The sequence below is a fragment of the Xenopus laevis genome, chromosome 9_10L, assembly GCF_017654675.1.
Source record: "Xenopus laevis strain J_2021 chromosome 9_10L, Xenopus_laevis_v10.1, whole genome shotgun sequence".
Lineage (NCBI taxonomy): Eukaryota > Metazoa > Chordata > Amphibia > Anura > Pipidae > Xenopus > Xenopus laevis.
Window position 1 is genome coordinate 49667627 of NC_054387.1, and position 21027 is coordinate 49688653.

The 21027-nt window shown below is 39.6% G+C and overlaps 1 long non-coding RNA gene across 5 annotated transcripts in view; it reads right to left on the bottom strand.

Annotated features, from left to right (window-relative positions):
• Positions 1-21027, bottom strand: part of LOC121398206 — a 100439-nt gene that overhangs the window by 41549 nt on the left and 37863 nt on the right. For 3 of the 5 annotated variants that reach the window (XR_005964179.1, XR_005964178.1, XR_005964181.1), the window contains 3 exons: positions 10969-11126; positions 10104-10455; positions 9235-9515 (listed from right to left, as the gene is read on the bottom strand). This is a non-coding gene — a long non-coding RNA (uncharacterized LOC121398206). Of the gene's footprint in view, positions 1-9234; positions 9516-10103; positions 10456-10968; positions 11127-11257; positions 11678-21027 lie in introns of those variants that run through there. The other 2 variants (XR_005964182.1, XR_005964180.1) reach the window with 2 other exon arrangements.

Consider the following 21027-nt stretch of genomic DNA (forward strand, 5'->3'; position numbering starts at 1 on the left):
AGGTCGTGGTTCCCAGTCATCAGAGAGTACAAAAAATAGCTGAGTTTGAAATAATCGTGCATGTGTCACATTGTACACATGTGCAATACTCACAAATGTCAAGATTCTTGGAATGGTGTATTTTGTTTTACTGCATGTGAATTTCAACAATGAGATAGCTCTGCCTTTTAGGTCCCTTGCTTTTATATATTAAAGGGGTGGTTAACTTTTAGTAAGTTATAGAATGGTCAATTCAAAGCAACTTTCCAATTGGCCTTCGTTTTTTCTTTTATATCGTTTTTAAATGATTTGCCTTCTTCGTCTGGCTCTTTCCAGCTATCAAATGGGGGGGAGGGTCTAAAAAAAACAATTGCTCTGTAAGGCTACACATGTACTGTTACTGCTACTTTTTATTTCTCATCTTTCTATTCAGGCCTCTCCTAATATCCCTGTCTCTTATACTAATCAATGCATGGTTGCTGAAAGCAGAATGCTGAAAGTGCAAACTGGAGAGCTACTGAAAAATAACTCAAAAACCATAAATAACAAAAAACTTAAAACCAATAGGAAATTGTCTCAGAATATCACTCTCTTCGTCATACAAAAAGTTAGTTGAAAGGTTCTGAGAAAAGTTTGGACATGCACAAACTCTAATATGATTGTAACAGTCTGATTTGGCACACATGCCAGTTCTACTTGCCACGGTATCTGTACTCCAGGTAGGGACAGTTCATTGGCCCCCACAGAACTACTCTATTTGCATGTCTCTAGGCTATTACATACTGTACCTTGTTCTCCATATGTAAATGCTTGTATTTACAATCAGAATAGAAAGGTCTAATCTGAAAACTGTGTTGGACCAGTGATTGATTGATAATTAATGTTTATAATAATGAGAAATTTGTAATAAAAGTTGTGCTGGAAGTCTAAAATTAGTTGTCACAAGCTAGTGTTCTTTCATAGTTAGAATACATGAATAGAGATGGCAAGATGTGGTTATCCTTTAAGAGCTTATCACTCACACCTGTGTTTGATGCAATCCATATGGATAACTTGGAGACAGTTGTGCTTATAATGAATTCTCCTTATTATATGATTTGGCAGAAAATGTTGCTACTGCTAGTTACAGTATAACTATATCAGAGTCCTCAGTTCTTAGGGTGATGACATCACCAACTTGGCAAAGTGGAGTTGGAACCTCATGCAGATGGACAGATCTCTAACACCTAATACTTTAAGATACCGTTTTGATATTTGAATGTATGAATTCTTATACTTTGCTAATGACAATGTTCATAGTATTTACCCTACTTACAATATTCTTATTAGTCCCTGTTTAGCCTCTATACAGTATGTATATGATCCTTTCAACCCTTTTCTAATACATAACGAATAAGAGACAACCCCTCTTATCTTTTATACAAGCTTACAAGCAATGCTTGCCTTGGTTTCTACTCAGGGAATGCTTTTTTCCAGAGAGCAGAGGCACATAGAAAACCATCATGCTCCCTTTAGAACAGTGATCCCCAATCTGTGACTCATGGGCAACATTTTGCTCACCAATCCTTTGAATGTTTCTCCCAGTGGCCTCAAAGAAGGTGCTTATTTTTGAATTTCAGGCTTGAAGGCAAGTTTTGGTTGCATAAGAACCAGATGTACTGCCAAACAGAGGCTCTTGTAGGCTGCCAGTCCACATAGAGGCTACCAAATAGCCAATCACAGCACTCATTTTGCATCACCCACGAAAATTTGTCATGCTTGTGTTGCTCTCCAAATTTTTACATCCCCCAACCTTTACTTTCTAAACTACTGTATATAATAAGATTTAATCTGCAAGTGGTTCATACAAATAAAGAACATTTTCCTTTCAGATTTATCTTTGCAAGATTTGATGGTCCCCTGTTTCATTAGTAATTTAGTATTTTAATATTAGCGAAAACGGGATTTTAGTTACAAAGTTATGACCATAATATTGTCAAGCCACCATATTACGTCATAGTAGACACCATATAGTGGTTCTAACTATTGACCTCTAGGCGGACACCTCCTTGATGTTGCATTTCTTGGGAAAAGTGTCTCCTGACCAGCGCATTGATCCCAGTCACAGACTTGAACCTCCTCCTGCTGCTATTAGCTTTATAGGAGAGACATTGCTAAGACAAAAGTGTTGGGTTCACAGGCTCAATGCTCTCAGGCTTGCGGCTTTTATAGTATGAAGGGCAAAAGAACAGCATTAAAGAGGTGAGTGTTGGGGTTCTGCAACCACGTGGAATTGTAACTGCAACTGATCTGGCCCAATTTACTATAATATACAAAAGAGCGGTAAACGATTGATGCACATTCCCTGGTGCCCTGTTTCATTAGTAATCTGTGCAAGTGCATTTAACTTCAAAAAACAGGACTTTTATTTATGGTCTTAACATTGCCATATAAAGGTAAACCCCACATGATAATCCTAACTAATCTAGTTATAGTGGGCCAAATTAGCCTGATTTAATATACCCCCTAACAGACGGTTTATGAGGAAACCCTAGTCATACAAATTGTGAACTAGGGCCCCCAACCTGATGCTTCTTTTATTTAAAAAACACACTCTGTAAAGCACATGTGACAGCTCAGCCCAATGCGTTGAGCAATGGCCTAGGGTTACAGGGTAATCATTAGAAACACAAGAGGTGCCTAAGATATCGGGATCCATCTTCCAGTGATTTGGGGTTTCAGTTAACTTTAAATGACCCAAGCATCTGCTTTGTGACACTGTACTGGCAGCAGGGTTGGAGAAGACTTTCTAGGTGCCACTGGAATACCTGCCCCTCCCCCATGTAATGGTATGGCCTGTGACAACCAGTCAATACAGCTGCACTATAAACACATATATTTCACTCCACTATGGTTGCTGGTTATTTACCGGTCCTGTTGATAAATAGTTGAATGCAAAAAAGATTTCAGTTTACACCAGGGGATTAAGGAATTCTTGGATCGCCAACCCAGGGCCGGAACTAGGGGTAGGCACATGCTTTGGGCGCAAAGCTTGAGGGCACCAGGCACGTACCTACCCTGTCACCTACTCCTAGTCCGACAAGTATCCCATTACAAAAAAGTTTGCACGCTTCTTCTGCTTGCCGAAGTTAAAGCACATGTACGCGGGCCTGTTTGTTCACACACGCATGCGTGCACACCTGATTGCACATGGACACGATTGCACAAGTACATACATGTGATTGCACAGGTACATACATGCGATTGCACAGGTACATGAGTCTGCACCCACCACTGACACAAGGTATCAGCAATGTAGTGTTCAACAAGGTTTCTTCAAAAAGGTTAGGGTTGCAACCTTTTTAAAGGTTTAGTTCACCTTAAAATTTACTTTTACTCTGAGACAATGTGCAATTTGCCTTTTTTTTTATTATTTATGATTTTTGAATTATTTCTCTTTTTGTTCTGCCATGTTAGAGTGTCAGCTGCTATCTGGCTGCTAGAAAGGATGCACCACCCAATACTGTTATGTTGCACCACCTATACTGAAACTATACAGAGGAACTTCAGATGATGTATAAAGGCATAGGAAACAACTTCCTTCATGAATGCAAAGACCAAATCATTCACCAGGTTGAGAAAAAGTAATAATAAAATGTAACTTTTACTTATCAACATCTGAAATAAAAATATTAGATTCAAATCTATTACTGTGAGTTGTACTGTGAGTTGGGGAGGTTGCAGCTGGGATAGGGGAGAGGGGGCTCTGCAGCTGGGGGGCACAGGGGATTGTGTGTGGGGGGCCCGAGGCTGCAGGCCCAGTGGGCCCCAAGTCCGATGCTGGCCGTTTTGTGAAAGCCAAGTGAATGGAGGGACTGGAAGAGGAGATGATGAGATACAGTGTCAAATGCAGCTGAGAGGCCAAGCAATATTAGTAGTGAGAAGTGGTTGTTGGCCAAAAAGATAGATCGGGATCTACCAGTAGACCTTTAGCTGGTGATCAGTAGATCTCAAGACACTGTCAACAAACAGCTTGTCTCAATCACCCTCCTATTTAATGCTTTTCATTCAGAGATGTATTATGGTAAGGTTACAGAAAAAATAGTTGTTTGTTAAATATATAATGGGTGGGGTATCCCTTATTCACAGCAGGGAAGACAGAGGCTGCATTTTGGGTGCATGGCAAGTTGGCAACTCCCAAACAGACAAATGACAGTAAATGACTTCCCATGCTCACAAAAACCAATGTGAATGGACTTGGACTGGACAAAATGATTAAAACATATATCCATTAAGTATAAGAAAGCTTGGGCTCTGGCTCTGCGCTGCAATGGTATCTTCCAGCCTATGCCCAGGTGATGATGTCATTGAGTGGGACCTGCTACAGGGCATGAGAACTCAACCGTTGGAAAGAGACAGTTGGTGAGAAGACATCAGAGAGAGAAGGAGAGGAAGAGAGAGATCAATGAGAAAATGAAGAGGAGTTATCCGGATTCCGGCAAGTGGAGACCCATGCCCTCACAGGAGAAGAAGAGAAGTCGAGGAAGTGAAGAAGAGGAGGAAGGAAAGAAAAAGAAGAGAGAAAGGAGTGTGGACGAGCAGCTGCCAGATGAGTGCTGCAGGGAGGAGAAACGTACAAGGGAGGAGACTGATCAAGGTAAAGAGAAATCACTCTGTACAATAAATGAGTATATACATTGAACAGCAACCAGTTATAAAAAGAACCTGGACAGCTTAAATATGGGCAGTTACCTATAGTCTGTATTTTGGCTTAGAAAATCAATAAGCAAAGGTCTGATAGTTGCTATGGGTAACTGCCCATAGCCGTTTAGTATCTGCCCCCCCCCCATATATAATAAAAGGCACTAAATTTTCCCAGGTGTGCTGACCAATAATAACTGATAAGATGTCAATTTTAAACAGGTTACCACTAAATGTTTTAGTATTAGCATTAGTATTTCTGACCCAATACTGCATTTCCTATTTTCCAAATTCATCAAAGAAGATTTAAATGAATACAGAACCAAACCTGAACCCTGAGTTGCATCACATTCAGTTGTCCAGTGGTCAAAAGTCATGTGATATCAAGGGTTTGGTTCAGTCAGGCACTTGGAGTCCATTATATCCACATATATATATATATATTTTTTTTCAATTTACTTTAATCTACTGGAAACTGCACTTGTACAAATGATGCCTGTGTTGGTAGGTTACCCCACTGTGGGGTATATTTATCAAAGAGTGAAGTTAATAGTGAAGTTCCGCCACTAGAGTGAAATTCCGCCACTCTCCATTCATTTCTATGGGATTTTTAAATGGCGTATTTATCAAAGGGTGAACTTTCACTTTCACCCATTGATAAATACGCCTTTCAAAATCCCATAGAAATGAATTGAGAGCTTCTGAATTTCACTCTAGTGGTGGAACTTCACTCTTTGATAAATTTACCCCTTAGTCTGATCCCATTGATGACTATTTATTTGAAAAATAAGACCCTGAAGTGTCTGCCATAAAAAAATAGCTTAAAATAGTCCCAAATAGTGTATAAAACTGGTATGCACTTCCCCAACTGCAGATAGGTGGTTGCCATTAACGCTAATGGCCGCCTCCTCCATTCTGCTTGGGTGTTTCTCCCTCGTTTAAAAGCATAGATGAAGAATCCATCCCATGTGCCATGAGTTTTAGAAATATGAGAGTTTGGGATTTAACAATTGTAATGTAATGAAGTAATGAACAAGCAGAAAAGTGGTGATAACCTTTAAAAAAGTAACTTAGAATTACTGTGTGTATTTATACAGGTATGGGCTCAATTATCCAGAAACCCTTTATCCATAAAGCTAAAAATTACAGAAATGCCTTCTTCCATTGACCCCATTTTATCCATATATTGCACATTTTGTTTTAAAAACCCATGTTTCATTGATATTGACATTTTAAATGACCTCCCTTCCTTCAACATTTTCAGAGTGTTTTTCAGTTCTGTGTTTTTCATATTTTTGAGCCTAAAGCTAATTCCAACAAACAAGGTGTGATCTAACCATTGTTTTCAAAGTTATAATTCTGTTATAAAAGTAGAATCAATTCAGAATGCATTAAGCAAGCCTATATAGTACACCATTAACTAGTTATTTATTATTGTGCTTGGATAATATGCAACGCTAGAATGTTGTCCCAGTTTATTCTAATTCAGGCATTTTAATAAAGCTTATGTTATAAGGTGCATTAAGTGGAGTATATGGTAGAAGCAAAACTTGGGGCAGCTACAATGCAACAAAAAAACTATGTCTAAAGATGTAGCACTATACTATTTTTCAATCAGCTACAAATAAATTCTCCTTTCCCCACTAGGAGCCGCTGGAACCGTGAGCGCCCGAGCTCAACTTTTAAGGCTGAACCCACTCAGCATCTCTACATACAACTTCTTCTCTGAGTTGGGAGAAGGAGGATATGGCAAAGTGAGTAATTGGTTCCCAATAAGTGTAGCCCAGTGCTCTAAAAAACAAAACACAAACGTATTAACTCTTTTCTTGCCTTTCTCAGGTCCTGTTGGCTACCTTAGGAGACAAAAGGCCATATGTGGCATTGAAATACATCAAAAAAACTGATAAGACCAAGTTCTGCAGGCTTCTCACCGAGGCAAAAGTGCTAAAGATCTCCAGGGACTGCCAGTTTCTTTGCCAAGGCTATGCCGCATTTCAAACTCAGGTACAAATTTGCCTCAATATTAGAATTGATTCCTATAGATGCTGTTCAAGATTGGCCTTCTAGAAAACAATAGGATCTTCTGGTGGCCCCAGTCAAGGACAATTCCCCAGCCTCAGCCCTTTCTTATTTTCATCATAGACCTATATGACACCTATTACATTTATAACTGTTTATACCTATTATTGTGAGAGTGGGTATTTATTGACAGGCTCCATGGTGGGCCCTAGAAGGCCCAGTTTGATGCTGCTTAGATTATTCCTTACTCATATAGCTAATGGAAAATGTTTTACATATATATGTGTGTGTGAGCAGGGCCGCATACAAAAAAAATTCCTGGGCCCCCTGGGCTACACCCACCACAAGCCCCACCTACAGGTCTGCCCTCCCCATCCCACAGGTCCACCCCCCACCACACAATAAGAAAAAAAAAAATTGGTGGCTATGGTTCCCACATGTTAATAAAAAAATGTTGGTGTTCAGGGCCCCCCATTGAAAAAAACATTTGTGGTCAGGTCCCCCCATTAAAAAAAACATTTGTGGTCAGGACCAGCCATTAAAAAATATTGGTGGCTAGGACCCCACATGGGGGAAAAAATTGGTGGCCAGGGCCCCCCCTCACATTATAAGAAAATTGGTGTCCGGGGCCCTCCTTAAAGGTCCATGTTTAAAAATGTTACCCCCCCTAGAAGTTTAACAAAAATTTGGTGCCCAGGGCCCCACCACACAACAGGGACCACAAAGGGTTACCTTTAGGGGGGCCCTACCATGTTACACTTACTTCATTAGTGTGGCCCACCTGCTGTAAGTGAGCTGCCAACTACAGAAGGGAGGACGGGAGCACAGGTGGCTGCATCTTCTTCCAGTGACAGCATTTTCTTCCCTTATTGGAATTTCAAGTCCTGGTAAAGCTGCACGGTGATTGGATGAGCTGGAGGAGAAGTTCGAACCTCAGCTATCCAATCCCTGAGCGGCTCAACCGGGACTTAAACTCAGTGACCAATAAGGGGAAGTAATGGACAGAAGATAACTCCTCCTGTGCTCCCGCCCTGCCTTCCCGAAGTCAGCAGCTCTCAGAAAGCAGGGGGGTCCGGCTAGTCAAGAAAGTGCTGCGTGGCCTTACCCTCGGGGCCCCCTACAACTCTCCCCCCTGTCCCCCCCTGATGGCTGCCCTGTGTGTGAGTATGAGAATAATGCCATTATATACATTATGTAAGGCCTTCTTGCCTTGTACTCCCCATATACAGTATGTTTATGCAAAATGTATATACTGTATCCAGTACTGCATTCTGCCTGCAGGGATTAATAACAGCATGCCGAGTACTCATCAACTACCCACAATCATGATGCTATATATTCATGTCATACATTTTATTCTATTTGTGCAGCAAGTACAGGAATGAGCATCTATTACTTTAACATGAGTACTACTCTATGTTGTATAAATAATGTGCCAATTCTTCCTCCCCTTAACTCTTTCCATTTGTCTGTGTAACCAGCGGCATGCCTTCTATGTGATGGAGTTCCTGAGTGGGGGCAGCCTTGAGGATGAGCTGGAGCAACACAGCCCAATGGACATGGACAGAGTACGGTAAGTGGTTCATGTGGTAAATGAATTCAGAATAATATCACTGAGAAACAGTTTTATACAAATTGCTATAAGAAGATTATTTACATTTTGACTTTTCCTTTTTTTTAAATTTTCTAAAATATTGTATTCTTTATGTAGTTAACTATTTTTTCCCCTATTTAAAAGGTTCCATTCTGCGGAGATGATCTGTGGCCTGCAATTCCTGCATGGCAAGGGGATCATCCATCGGTCAGTATAGATTTCTTCATTTCTGTAACATTCTACAGCAGAGGCCACACACGGGTTGCTCTGCAAATCAGCCTTAATTTTTTGTAATTGATTTAATATTTATATTACAGAGACATCAAACCCTTGAATGTTCTCCTAGACCACCAGGGACATGTGAAAATATGTGACTTTGGCCTGGCAAAGCAGAACATCTTCCCAGGAAACACCACCACAGGGTGTCTCGGAAGCCTGTCATACATGGCCCCGGAGGTAAGAAATGGAAATACAGTACATTTATAGTAAAAACGAATGTGCCCAGGACAATAGAAATGTATCTAAAATCCAAATTCAAATAAATTAAGGTTCCACTGTAAAATACATTATTATTATTATTATTATTATTATTATTATTAATAATAATAATAATAATAATAATACTAGCAGAATTGGATTTATAGGAGTACATTTTCTGTATCTGTGCAAATGTCTACATGTGAGCATTCCCTTTCACAGGCTGTATTTATCACAGGCCAATAAAATAAAAGTGGAGAGAACCAGATTAACTGCATCACTTTACTTCACATCATACATGTTTCCATTACTTGCTCAGCTTTACACATAGCTCTAGTGCCAGCCATGTTGTGCCAAGCATTAACCATATTTAGCAATAGATTTTCTATTACAGGTTTCTACCAATACAGCTTTAAAAAGGAACTAGCAAATGTTACAGTTCTGATCCAAGCGAGAGAAACCAACTGGTCACATGCATTACTCACTGCACTCCATTCACTCAATGAGCAGCTGAATCCGTTGATCTCTGTTGCCAATATTATCCCAGTAGACATACTTAGAAGGTACCGTTTCTCTTCTTTTCAAGATTCTAGATGGAAAAGAATACGATGCAGCGGTGGACTGGTGGTCATTGGGCATCACCATCTATGAAATGGCCACTGGCAAGCTCCCCTTTATCCACAGAGACACAGAGGAGCTCATTGAATCCATCATCGAATATGAGCCTTACATACCTCATTGGCTGGATAAGGATCTGAGACATCTTCTAAAAGAGGTAAGTAGTAACAGTGGGATATTGTAACAATCATAAATATATTTCTACTTCATTGCTTTGGTTAAAACTGAATCTAAGATTTCTGAATCTAACATGTTTATTTTATTTGTATTCTTAAAGGTACAGTATGCACTAATATACACTTTTTCTCAAAATGAACACAACTTATAGGACTTGATTTGAACTTGTTTTGTTTTTGTCCTTTAGCTCCTAAGAAAAAAGCCTCAACGTCGCCTTGGGCTACGAGGGAACATCAGGGGCCACCCATTCTATGGCACCATTGATTGGGGGGTGCTGGAAAAAAAAGGAGCAGAACCCCCTTTCCAGCCTAGAACAGTAAGTACATGGTTGGGAATACAAATTAAAATGATAATAGCCTTGAATGAATAGCATTGACTAGTGAAGTAATGATAAAATAAATAATGAAAAGATATAAAAGACATGGCAGACTGACACACAAAACTGCAATTCTAACAGAACAAAATCTGCCATATGGACCTCTAAAAGAAAATACTGTAATTCTAATGCTCACAACAGATACATGGATTTTGTATTATATTGACTAAAATAATATTTTACCCTTTCATGCAGCCATCAGAGAAGTTATTCCAGCCATATGATGGAAAGCCGCTGTCATTCCATAAGAACCAGGAGGATGAAGCAGCACCAAGGGATACAAACATCATTCCAGGCTTTTCATTTTTAAATTCAGGCTGGCTGGAGTAAGTATATAGGCACGTGTAATCCAGACAATAGTAACAACGTGCTTCCATCTAGCACAGGTACACAACATCAGCAGACAGTGAGCACAGCTGTGGGTTAAGAGCCTTTCCACCTGCTGCACAAAGGCCAGATCATCTTTTCTGCTTCAGCTCCACCTTCACCTGGGATTCCATCTTCCAGGGTATGAGACTGCCGGGTAACATCAGGCCTAGAATTATGAGGGGCAGTCACTCATCTGGCACATGTAAGTATCAGGTGGGTATCTTTATGTGAGTGAATGTGTGAGTGAACGTGAGATATGAAAGGATAAGGGTGTAACATGAAGGCAAAGCAGAGTCTAAGATCACAGCCTGCTTTGTCTTCCTGCACATCATGTCTATCGATCCTATACCCTGTTAGTTATGTAAATAGTTTTATCAGGGCAAGGGTTTTTTCCCTATCTGAAGTAAGATGGGGTTTTTTTTACCTTGTCCTGTTTAGTTGTAGTTAAATGAGCAAAGGGTGGGACTTCATAGACACGTGCAGTTTAAGCCTCGTTTGTTGTCTTTGTTTGTCACGTTTGTCCTGTTGTGTGAGGCGTTACACCCGGCGTGCCGGTAACAAGGTTGAAGCCTTGACGTGGCGTTACTGCTCACATGTATAAACATGTGCTAATTCAACCAATGCTGAGAGTGTGAGTGAAGAATTTGTGATTGAGGTTTTGATTAAAGGAATACTTTACCTTTATTCTGAGGTAGGCACTGAAATTCTGACATGTGCATGTGGTGTTGGTTTTGGTAGCCTTTAGAATGGTTTAGATTGTTTCTCAGCATCTCTCTGATTGCGAGGGTCCAATTTACCCTAATCAAGCAGTGGTTTGCATCAAACTGGAGGTCTGATCTGTCCAAAGAGAGATACCAACAATAATGTGAAAAAAACGATTTGACCCTGGTAATATATTTAATTAAAAACATCAAAAACCCTTCAGTGTAACACAAATGCAGCAACGAAGGAAGCAAGGAGGGCTATACCTTTATATATTGGTATATGGAGCCAAAATGTGTCATTCGAATCTTATGTAGTTGGGAAATAAAATTGGAGACCCAGCGGTTACCCAGATTTACAAGACAGACTGACAGATGCTTTCCAACATAGTCTGGATATCTGCAGAGAGATGTGGTAAAGAGACAGGTCGTGGTTCCCAGTCATCAGAGAGTACAAAAAATAGCTGAGTTTGAAATAATCGTGCATGTGTCACATTGTACACATGTGCAATACTCACAAATGTCAAGATTCTTGGAATGGTGTATTTTGTTTTACTGCATGTGAATTTCAACAATGAGATAGCTCTGCCTTTTAGGTCCCTTGCTTGTATATATCAAAGGGGTGGTTAACTTTTAGTAAGTTATAGAATGGTCAATTCAAAGCAACTTTCCAATTGGCCTTCGTTTTTTCTTTTATATCGTTTTTAAATGATTTGCCTTCTTCGTCTGGCTCTTTCCAGCTATCAAATGGGGGGGAGGGTCTAAAAAAAAACAATTGCTCTGTAAGGCTACACATGTACTGTTACTGCTACTTTTTATTTCTCATCTATCTATTCAGGCCTCTCCTAATATCCCTGTCTCTTATACTAATCAATGCATGGTTGCTGAAAGCAGAATGCTGAAAGTGCAAACTGGAGAGCTACTGAAAAGCTAAATAACTCAAAAACCATAAATAACAAAAAACTTAAAACCAATAGGAAATTGTCTCAGAATATCACTGTCTTCGTCATACAAAAAGTTAGTTGAAAGGTTCTGAGAAAAGTTTGGACATGCACAAACTCTAATATGATTGTAACAGTCTGATTTGGCACACATGCCAGTTCTACTTGCCACGGTATCTGTACTCCAGGTAGGGACAGTTCATTGGCCCCCACAGAACTACTCTATTTGCATGTCTCTAGGCTATTACATACTGTACCTTGTTCTCCATATGTAAATGCTTGTATTTACAATCAGAATAGAAAGGTCTAATCTGAAAACTGTGTTGGACCAGTGATTGATTGATAATTAATGTTTATAATAATGAGAAATTTGTAATAAAAGTTGTGCTGGAATTCTAAAATTAGTTGTCACAAGCTAGTGTTCTTTCATAGTTAGAATACATGAATAGAGATGGCAAGATGTGGTTATCCTTTAAGAGCTTATCACTCACACCTGTGTTTGATGCAATCCATATGGATAACTTGGAGACAGTTGTGCTTATAATGAATTCTCCTTATTATATGATTTGGCAGAAAATGTTGCTACTGCTAGTTACAGTATAACTATATCAGAGTCCTCAGTTCTTAGGGTGATGACATCACCAACTTGGCAAAGTGGAGTTGGAACCTCATGCAGATGGACAGATCTCTAACACCTAATACTTTAACATACCGTTTTGATATTTGAATGTATGAATTCTTATACTTTGCTAATGACAATGTTCATAGTATTTACCCTACTTACAATATTCTTATTAGTCCCTGTTTAGCCTCTATACAGTATGTATATGATCCTTTCAACCCTTTTCTAATACATAACGAATAAGAGACAACCCCTCTTATCTTTTATACAAGCTTACAAGCAGGGCAGATATTCCCCTATTTCAGTGGCACAAACATAATTACCCTATTTGATTTCTCCCCCTTGTTTCCTTCTTTTTATTTTCTCCTTAATTTCACCCAGTATGAACTTTGTTTGGGTGCACACACTTAACATGCTGAACCTTTATATTTTTTAGCAGTTGGTGTTTAGCGTAGTGCTTGCCTTGGTTTCTACTCAGGGAATGCTTTTTTCCAGAGAGCAGAGGCACATAGAAAACCATCATGCTCCCTTTAGAACAGTGATCCCCAATCTGTGACTCATGGGCAACATTTTGCTCACCAATCCTTTGAATGTTTCTCCCAGTGGCCTCAAAGAAGGTGCTTATTTTTGAATTTCAGGCTTGAAGGCAAGTTTTGGTTGCATAAGAACCAGATGTACTGCCAAACAGAGGCTCTTGTAGGCTGCCAGTCCACATAGAGGCTACCAAATAGCCAATCACAGCACTCATTTTGCATCACCCAGGAAAATTTGTCATGCTTGTGTTGCTCTCCAAATTTTTACATCCCCCAACCTTTACTTTCTAAACTACTGTATATAATAGGATTTAATCTGCAAGTGGTTCATACAAATAAAGAACATTTTCCTTTCAGATTTATCTTTGCAAGATTTGATGGTCCCCTGTTTCATTAGTAATTTAGTATTTTAATATTATCGAAAACGGGATTTTAGTTACAAAGTTATGACCATAATATTGTCAACAATTCCCATAGGGAGGAAGCACACCAAACATATGATTTTGCCTTTTAGGACATTTATTCAGCAGTGTTGGCACAAGCTTTCGGGGTCAACCCCTTCCTCAGGTGCAATAAAAATCAAGTGAACATCATTGCATTAAATACCTTTAACACCATGTGAGCTATCATGTGATACAATTAACTGTTTAGTGCTCGATCCCATTCCTCTTTATATAATGGTTTATACATATCCCAAAATTCATGAAGGAAAGAAGAATCCTTTTAGGAAAATTCATTGCCTGCAATATAACAATAAATACTATAAATAACTCATTTAAAACATACTTGTATCAAACATTATTTGCAACAATATTAAAACTTTTACAAAAAGCAATTAATACATTATCCTTCACCGAGTAACGTTACTATTGTAGCCTAATAGAGGCTTGTTACATATTATAAAAAACATCTCATATTAAAACTTTCATTTAATCCCATAGGTGTTAGGGAATCCAATCTTTTTATCCACACTGCTTCTCGTTGCAGCAACCGTTTTCTTATATTACCTCCCCTCTCAGTAGTTACCTGTTCCAATATATTCCATCTTAATTGGGCAACCGTATGTTTATTATGGAAAAAATGTTTTGCCACCGACATTTCAGACAAATTTTCTTTCTTATTTTCCTGTTTCTCTGTATCTGGTGTAAAGTTTCGAATACTACTTTTATGTTCATTTAGTCTAGTTTTTATAGATCTACTCGTCTGTCCCACATAGGTAAGTCCGCATGGGCATTTTATCATGTAAATGACTCCTGTACTGTTACAGGTAAAATGCCCATTCAATTTTATTGGATAGCCCTTGGATGGATGTGCTATAGTGTCCCCTTTCAGGATACCATTACAATGTGCACATTCACCACATCTGAATTTTTTATAATATGTAACAAGCCTCTATTAGGCTACAATAGTAACGTTACTCGGTGAAGGATAATGTATTAATTGCTTTTTGTAAAAGTTTTAATATTGTTGCAAATAATGTTTGATACAAGTATGTTTTAAATGAGTTATTTATAGTATTTATTGTTATATTGCAGGCAATGAATTTTCCTAAAAGGATTCTTCTTTCCTTCATGAATTTTGGGATATGTATAAACCATTATATAAAGAGGAATGGGATCGAGCACTAAACAGTTAATTGTATCACATGATAGCTCACATGGTGTTAAAGGTATTTAATGCAATGATGTTCACTTGATTTTTATTGCACCTGAGGAAGGGGTTGACCCCGAAAGCTTGTGCCAACACTGCTGAATAAATTTCCTAAAAGGCAAAATCATATGTTTGGTGTGCTTCCTCCCTATGGGAATTGTTGTATGAAAACCAGGCTTGGAAGTAGCTGGAGGAGTTGAATGCACCCTAAAGAAAAAAGGAAAAGTAAGTGGTGTGCCGAAGAATATGTATGCAGGTATATGTTGAACTATACTTCCCACTTCGTTTAGCACCCACTATACTAAGATTGGATTAATTAAGACAAAATGTCGTTTGCGGATATTGCAAAGATGACTGATAAATCAGCAGAAATGTTGGGATTTAGTGAACAAGAACATAATCGGATTATGAATAGTATGCAAAGCATATCTCTGCCAGATTTAAAAGAATCTGGAGATTTGAATCGTCAATTAAATTCCCTGATGCATAAAGAAACCAATCTTAAATGCCATGCTGCAACTCTGATAGAATACCTTAAAGTGAAGAGGATCCCGAGAGGGTTACGTGTTCCAATGAGCCCAATCTTGTGTAAAGATGATCCAGTATATAAAAAGGAATGGTATATGATCCTAAATAAATGTTCCATGGATTTAATGACTTTAACTGTTCGTCATCTCCAGCAAGCAATTCAACAGGTGCAACAACAGATTGGATCCACCGAGAAGGAATTGAAACAGGCTGCAGGTGATCTGGAAAATGAAATGTCGGCACTTCGAGCAGAGATTGCTCAATATGAACAAGAGCTGATGCAGACAAAAATCCGTAAATTCAAAAGAGATACGCAAGATTATGCTAATGATTTGGTGTATGCTTGGAAATTCCAGCGACGAGATCATCGCGGAGATCGGGGCAGATTTGAAAATAGTCGGCCTAGACAACCGCATGGCGCATCGCCTACGAGCAGTGTGTCGGGTGAGGCCTCGTCACAATCGGATGTGCATTTTTTGTCCAGCACCCCAACCACGAGCGTGGAGCCAGGAGGGTCCGGAGGGGCAAGAGGAGGAAGAGGAACAGTGTATCAAAAAATCAGGAGCTCTCAACGGAGACAGACCAAGAGGTAAAATCAATTGTTAATATTTCACAACGGATACTAACTGAAAGCGAAATACAAGTTCTGTGTAAGGGACTGTCTTTTATCCCTACGAACTCTGAAACATTATTTGATTTGGAGGTGGATTTATTTAAATTCATAAGAGCTTTAAAACTCCGCGCCCACTTCGACAATTCCAAAGAGACTGCAGGCTCTGGTCGTATTAATATAAAAAGTGATAAACAAATTGATCTGGTTAAGAAAAAATTGGGTTTACATTCCACATTTATTCCGATGAATACACCAAAATGTATTGATATGTTTGAATGTTTGGTAAGACATGACCTCACAGCACTTGCTAGTAAGCATGATAAAAGAAATATAAAAAATAATAATATGTCAAAAATGGAAATTAAAGCTTTAAATGATCTAAAAGCATATGATGATATTATTATTCAGTCAGCGGATAAAGGCGGTGCTACTGTTATTTTGGATCGAGAAGCTTATATTAATGAAGCACGCCGACAGTTGGGAGATGCAAATCGATACAAAAAGCTTACCGTATATACTCGCGTATAAGCCGAGTTTTTCAGCACCCAAAATGTGCTGAAAAACTCAACCTCGGCTTATACACGGGTCATACCGTAGATATGCCCAGCAGTGCGACCCCCTGTGACCCGGCCCCAGCAGGACTGTCTGTGACGCCGCCCGGAGCAGGTCCAGGAGCTCCGGGCGGCGCGTCCTTCCCTGCCGGCGTTCGCTCCCAAAATGGCGGCGCCCATGGCCGCCACGTGGGTAGCGGCGCCGGCCGCTACCCACGTGGCGGCCATGGGCGCCGCCATTTTGGGAGCGAACGCCGGCAGGGAAGGACGCGCCGCCCGGAGCTCCTGGACCTGCTCCGGGCGGCGTCACAGACAGTCCTGCTGGGGCCGGGTCACAGGGGGTCGCACTGCTGGGCATATCTACGGTATCTACGCCGGCAGGGAAGGACGCGCCGCCCGGAGAGTGGACACAGTGAACCGTCCTGCAGCTCTTTCACAGGGCCCCTGGCGGCCATTGTTAAAAGGTCCTAAAGCTTGATTCCAAGTTTGCCAGCAGCAGAGTGCTATCTGTGGAGCTGTACATGTACATATAAATTGCCTTGTCACTCCCCTTTCATTCTGTCATCAGAGGGCGGAGAACAATGCTGCCTGGCAAGTTCTTGCTGTTGTCAGATAGAAACATGCCAAGCTTGTGACTTATGGTGGGAGTCACAGGGAACTCCAACATTCAAATGTACTGGGTGCCAGTATGTGAGGTTCAATGGCTATTTATAACCTGGCCCACACTGATCCTTCTCAGGGTAAGCATATTTTTGCAGTGTCATGTTCCTGCTGATGGAATTATGGGGAGGCTCTTTTAAATAGTTTTAGATAGATTTCTATGCCATAAAACATGATTACACATTTACACATTCACATTTTGAAATCTGACATGGGGCCCCTAGGCTTATACACGAGTCAATACATTTTTCCAGTTTTCTTAGGTAAATTAGGTACCTCGGCTTATACACGGGTCGGCTTATACACGAGTATATACGGTACTTTCAACCCGACTGAATTATTTAAGAAACAAATAGATTACTTTCTAGAAGGTGCTGTGAGGGATGGTCTTGTATCACAAGAAATGTTTCAGGTACTTAGTGTTGAATGTCCTCAGATACCATATATATACTTTCTACCAAAGATACACAAATCCTTAAAAAATCCCCCAGGGAGACCAATTGTGTCAGGATGTGGATCAATCTTACAGCCATTAGCTATATATTTGGATGTGATTTGTCAACCAATTTTTTCTTTACTGCATACCTGCATCCAGGATACCACTGATTTCCTGGATAGAATAATGGATGTAAAATTGCCAGACAGGAAGGTACTCTTGTGCTCTTTGGATGTATGTGATCTATACTCTACAATTCCACATAGTGAGGGCATTGAAAGCATAAGACAATACCTAACCAAATTGGATAAAAAAAATCATGAAATTAATTTTGCTTGTGAAATTTTGGAGATGATATTGACCAGAAATTATTTTGTATTTTTTGAGCAATACTATGTCCAGCAGATAGGCTGCGCTATGGGGGCCAATATGGCGCCTATATATGCAAATACGTTTATGCATGATTTTGAAAGTAAGTATATCCTTAATAACAATATGTGGAACAAGTATATATTGCAGTATTGGCGCTATATGGACGATATTTTTCTGATCTGGGATGGTACTGTGGACCAATTTGAAATGATGGTGAAAAATTTAAATGAGGTACATAATACCATCAAATTTACCTCAGTATGGTCGGAACAAGACCTAGCCTTTTTGGATGTTAAAGTATCTATTGAAAATAATACCCTGTCTACAGCAATCCATTATAAGCCTACAGATTGTAATACAATATTGTTACCATCAAGCTGTCATCCACCGGGGGTGTTTAAAGGACTTCCACGCAGCCAGTTAAGTCGGGTGAGACGTATTACGTCTAAAGAAAATGTATTTGAACAGGAAGCTGATGCTATGATAAAAAAATTCTCACAAAGGGGATATGACAGGGACCAACTTAATGAGGTAAAACAAGACCTTAAAGTAATGGAACGAAAAAGGTTATTAATAAGAAGAGAAAGAAAGGGGAAACAAAAAATTCTCAGATACCATTTGTTTCAACTTTTGGTCGCCAGACACCATATGTTAGGCGAATAATTTTGAAACATTGGAGGATACTACAAAAAGATAGAGAAATGGGTAAACTGTTTAAAGACCCGCCATTATTCTCGTATAGAAGAGGAAAATCCATAGGACAGACAGTGACTAAAAAAATCCTAAAAAAAGATAAAAATTTGGGATTATTGGCACCTTTAAAAAATGGCACATTCAGATGTGGTGAATGTGCACATTGTAATGGTATCCTGAAAGGGGACACTATAGCACATCCATCCAAGGGCTATCCAATAAAATTGAATGGGCATTTTACCTGTAACAGTACAGGAGTCATTTACATGATAAAATGCCCATGCGGACTTACCTATGTGGGACAGACGAGTAGATCTATAAAAACTAGACTAAATGAACATAAAAGTAGTATTCGAAACTTTACACCAGATACAGAGAAACAGGAAAATAAGAAAGAAAATTTGTCTGAAATGTCGGTGGCAAAACATTTTTTCCATAATAAACATACGGTTGCCCAATTAAGATGGAATATATTGGAACAGGTAACTACTGAGAGGGGAGGTAATATAAGAAAACGGTTGCTGCAACGAGAAGCAGTGTGGATAAAAAGATTGGATTCCCTAACACCTATGGGATTAAATGAAAGTTTTAATATGAGATGTTTTTATAATATGTAACAAGCCTCTATTAGGCTACAATAGTAACGTTACTCGGTGAAGGATAATGTATTAATTGCTTTTTGTAAAAGTTTTAATATTGTTGCAAATAATGTTTGATACAAGTATGTTTTAAATGAGTTATTTATAGTATTTATTGTTATATTGCAGGCAATGAATTTTCCTAAAAGGATTCTTCTTTCCTTCATGAATTTTGGGATATGTATAAACCATTATATAAAGAGGAATGGGATCGAGCACTAAACAGTTAATTGTATCACATGATAGCTCACATGGTGTTAAAGGTATTTAATGCAATGATGTTCACTTGATTTTTATTGCACCTGAGGAAGGGGTTGACCCCGAAAGCTTGTGCCAACACTGCTGAATAAATGTCCTAAAAGGCAAAATCATATGTTTGGTGTGCTTCCTCCCTATGGGAATTGTTGTATGAAAACCAGGCTTGGAAGTAGCTGGAGGAGTTGAATGCACCCTAAAGAAAAAAGGAAAAGTAAGTGGTGTGCCGAAGAATATGTATGCATAATATTGTCAAGCCACCATATTACGTCATAGTAGACACCATATAGTGGTTCTAACTATTTACCTCTAGGCGGACACCTCCTTGATGTTGCATTTCTTGGGAAAAGTGTCTCCTGACCAGCGCATTGATCCCAGTCACAGACTTGAACCTCCTCCTGCTGCTATTAGCTTTATAGGAGAGACATTGCTAAGACAAAAGTGTTGGTTTCACAGGCTCAATGCTCTCAGGCTTGCGGCTTTTATATTATGAAGATCACCTAGACCAACGCTTATTTGTAAGGGCAAAAGACCAGCATTAAAGAGGTGAGTGTTGGGGTTCTGCAACCACGTGGAATTGTAACTGCAACTGATCTGGCCCAATTTACTATAATATACAAAAGAGCGGTAAACGATTGATGCACATTCCCTGGTGCCCTGTTTCATTAGTAATCTGTGCAAGTGCATTTAACTTCAAAAAACAGGACTTTTATTTATGGTCTTAACATTGCCATATAAAGGTAAACCCCACATGATAATCCTAACTAATCTAGTTATAGTGGGCCAAATTAGCCGGATTTAATATACCCCCTAACAGACGGTTTATGAGGAAACCCTAGTCATACAAATTGTGAACTAGGGCCCCCAACCTGATGCTTCTTTTATTTAAAAAACACACTCTGTAAAGCACATGTGACAGCTCAGCCCAATGCGTTGAGCAATGGCCTAGGGTTACAGGGTAATCATTAGAAACACAAGAGGTGCCTAAGATATCGGGATCCATCTTCCAGTGATTTGGGGTTTCAGTTAACTTTAAATGACCCAAGCATCTGCTTTGTGACACTGTACTGGCAGCAGGGTTGGAGAAGACTTTCTAGGTGCCACTGGAATACCTGCCCCTCCCCCATGTAATGGTATGGCCTGTGACAACCAGTCAATACAGCTGCACTATAAACACATATATTTCACTCCACTATGGTTGCTGGTTATTTACCGGTCCTGTTGATAAATAGTTGAATGCAAAAAAGATTCCAGTTTACACCAGGGGATTAAGGAATTCTTGGATCACAAACCCAGGGCCGGAACTAGGGGTAGGCACATGCTTTGGGCGCAAAGCTTGAGGGCACCAGGCACGTACCTACCCTGTCACCTACTCCTAGTCCGACAAATATCCCATTACAAAAAAGTTTGCAGGCTTCTTCTGCTTGCCGAAGTTAAAGCACATGTACGCGGGCCTGTTTGTTCACACACGCATGCGTGCACACCTGATTGCACATGGACGCGAGGCCTGTTCGTGCATACATGCGATTGCACAGGTACATACAT